The sequence below is a fragment of the Humulus lupulus genome, chromosome 8, assembly GCF_963169125.1.
Source record: "Humulus lupulus chromosome 8, drHumLupu1.1, whole genome shotgun sequence".
NCBI lineage: Eukaryota > Viridiplantae > Streptophyta > Magnoliopsida > Rosales > Cannabaceae > Humulus > Humulus lupulus.
In genome coordinates this window covers 36,460,519-36,464,187 of record NC_084800.1, presented here as the reverse complement: position 1 = coordinate 36,464,187, position 3,669 = coordinate 36,460,519, and the positions used below count along the sequence as shown (strand labels likewise).

Genomic DNA, 3,669 nt, shown 5'->3' with positions numbered 1-3,669 from the left:
TGTTTTCGCATCACTTTCTCTTTGACAAAGTATAAATCCAACTCAAGATGTTTGGTGCATGAGTGAAGTATGGGATTGGCAGATAATAGTACTGTACTCATGTTGTAATATCCAACATTTTCATAATACATTTATTTATTATAAATCAAAGTTTTAATACATAAAATGTACAACTTTACAAATTTAAGAAATAGTAATGGAAAAATAGTGTTTAAAATATGATTTTATGTTTTTAATGAGATTAAAGAAAGAGAAACTTGAGTAGTCAAGTATTGGACCCAAATGTCATATAATTTTAATTGGGGATTTTTATAAAATTAAGAAAGTTTGGCTAAAGGGCTTATTTGAAAAGAATTTTAGTATTTTGGGTCCAAGTATAATTTTTAAAAATAAATAAATAAATAAATAAATAAAATAAAAATAAAATAAAAGGCTTCAGCCTTTCATTTTACCCGAGCCCCTCTCTCTCTCTCCTCAGAAACTCTCTCCCTCTCTCTCTCTCTCTCTCTCTCTCTCTCTCTCTCTCTCTCCTCTGCGTATTACTGTTGCCGACGACGCAGGAGTACTTTCCGGCCACCATTTTTAGCCACGCGCCGGACCGTTGGATTCAGAGGCCTCCGAACTATCGACCCACGCGGGAATCTAGAGCTCACTCGCCGATTAAACGCCTCAACCACTCGATTTAAGTTCGGCCACCCCGCGACTTCAAAGTTGCGATTCGGCCACCTCGGGCATCCGTTTGCCGATCCGTCACCACCATCGTGTTCCTCGTGTTGTGGGCTTCAAAACCCAATAACTTGTTCCTACATCTACCATAGTTGGGTGGTGGGCCCACCACGAGCCACCGCGATCCACCGTAGACCGACGGTCGAAACTTAGTGTTCGAGGTTCCGAAGTACGTTTTGAGTCTCAGAAAATCATCGTTTGACTTATTGTGGAACCCGATCATTTTGGTATAATTTCTTTAACCTATATATTGTGATTTAATTGTGATTGATTAGAGTAATTGTTATTATGTGTATTTATGGTATATAATTATATATTATTGATATATGGAATATTTTCTGTAATTTACTGGCTGTCTAGGATTATATATATTTTTTATACAGGTTTTGATTTTGGAATTGTCCACTTTATAGCCGTTGTGCTGTCTAATTTTCTAGAAAATATTAGATATTAAATCAAGTATAAAAATACATATTTAATTGATTTTATATTAATATGGAAATTATTATGATTAAGTAATTTTAATTATTATTGTTATTATTTTGTTAAGTAAATCAAGAATACAGATTCATATATATATATGAAAATTATGATTTATAGTAAACCTATTATCTAACCATTATTATTGTATATTAATATTTGAATATTAAAATAATATCAAATATTAGTTTCCTACAGTTATTGATATTTGTAAGACCGGTGAAGTTTGGAGAAAGTATATTTATTATATCACTGGAATTGATATTATGACTAACTAATAATAATATAAATATTTATATTTATATTATTATCATTATATTGATTATTACAACTTTATGTTACAAATATGATTTCTTTTATAAAATGACTATTTGAATATATACATCCATATACGTATTGCTATTGAAGTATTTTGTTATTAATATCGAAATAAGTTTAATTATAGACGATAATTATTATTGTTGTTAGGATTATAATTATTATTATCATTTATATAGTTTCTGGTATGATTAATATACACTATCAATAGTGTATATTTACGGATTAGATAGAATTTAATAAATTATGTGCCTTGAATAGGATTTGTATGGATTTGATTGATTGACTCTTGGTGAGCCGTTTTAAAATAAGCTAAGGACCTAAGGTAAGTAAATCTCACCTTTTGTGCTTAAGTGTAAGATGCATGACTACATTGATTGTGTACATCTGATGAGTTAAGTATGGTATGATGATGATGCATATGATAAGTATGTGAAGAATGGTTATATGAACACCATAAGGGTGTTGTGTGATATGTAATTGATGAATTCTGTGATATGTGAAAGATGTCTTACTTGGTTAAGAATGATATGAATTATGTGCAAGTATGTGTTCTTATGTTGATGGATATGTGGATTACTCTATGTTCATGATTTGTTATATGTTATGATATATGAAGCGTTTAAGTTTTTAGGCTGGAAACCTTAGACCTGAGCCATAGCTCTACGTTAAGGTATAACAACGCCACCAACCCAAAGCTTCATGTATTATGACTAAAGATGTTTTGAGTTATATGAGATGTGATACAATGCCTTGATTGAATACCATCAACATCAGTCATGAACACGAACATTGGCATTTCAGCATCAGCATGTATGCATGGCATGTACATTTATGTGATACATTATTATGTGATATAAGACCATGCATATGGATATGAGAAAAGTTATGAAATGTCTTGAAAAGTCTTATGTAAAGTTAAACATTTTAATGACACAAGGCTTAAGCAATGTGATAATAAGATGTTTAAAAAGGGTGCCACTGTTTTGATGAAGCAATCAAGTAAGTTCAGTAAAGAAGACGGAAGTCTATAAGACTTATAGTGGCTGCCCACTAGTGTGGGCTAGGTCAGAGTTGACCATTCAGATATGTTTGCCATGTTTCCGTCTTTCTCCTCCATATGTGTAATAAGTATGGCAGCTATGGCAACGATGAAATGAGTGTTATGATGAGCCTAGCTGAGATGATGGCTAGCCGGAGGAGAACCCATGGGATTCTATATGATATGTGTAACAAGCCCTGCAGGCATTGGCTGAATCAAACAGTGTGCACAAGTGATATTGGGCCCATAAAAATGTGAAACTAAAAGAAAGAGCATAAAAGTAAAGTTTGAAAGTGCATGAGCAATAAATGGAATGCATAAGTATATAAGTCAGCATATTAATATATGTGCACTACAAACTCACGACATTCATGTGTATGTGTATGCATGAGATTTGCTTACTGAGCGTTAGCTCATTATGTTATTTTCCAACATTTTTCCAGGTGTGGCTTTAGCTGTTGAGCAACTTGTGGAGCACGGACTCAGTAGCAATGCAATAATGGTTTAGAGTTTTCATATGGCTGCCTTAAATTTAAAGTATTCATACGTGTAATAATTTCTTCTAATAAGTTTATATAAAAGTTTTAAATTTTTCTGTATTTCTTCGTATCATTTTATTTAATTCTTTTGGTCAAGTGCCTTACATACTCGTAAACCCTAGAATTACGAGTATGTGGCAGACGTACCCTACCTTAGGGACGTTACACATGTTGTCACACCAAAGAAGGGGAGGTCGAGGAGTAGTAACATGTAACTCGCTTAGAATGGATTAAATCCATGTTACTTCAGCGGTGAGAGAGGCCAAGCTTCTATATTCTTCCTTGGTACTACTGCGTGATACAGTAGGCTTCTTTTTAGAGCTCCAAGAGCCAAATTTGCACCAAAATATACACAGTAGCCACTAGTAGATCTCCTATATTCAGTGTCAGAAGCCCAATCCGCATCACTGAATTCGGTGAGAGCAAGATGAGACGATTTTTGCAGATGCATACCATGAGAGATAGTACCTTTAAGGTACCTAAGAATTCTTATAACAGCTTTCCAGTGAGATTCTAAGGGCGTTTGCATGTATTTACACACCTTATTGACAGAGTAGCTAGTTA

The 3,669-nt window shown here is 33.4% G+C and overlaps 1 long non-coding RNA gene across 1 annotated transcript; it reads left to right on the top strand.

Moving 5' to 3' along the window:
- Nucleotides 1-271: 271 nt before the first annotated feature.
- LOC133793692 (uncharacterized) lies at nt 272-3,270 on the top strand. The gene is made up of 3 exons (XR_009874922.1): nt 272-953; nt 1,786-1,849; nt 3,010-3,270. It is a non-coding gene; the product is annotated as an uncharacterized LOC133793692 (long non-coding RNA).
- The last annotated feature ends 399 nt before the right edge of the window (nt 3,271-3,669 follow it).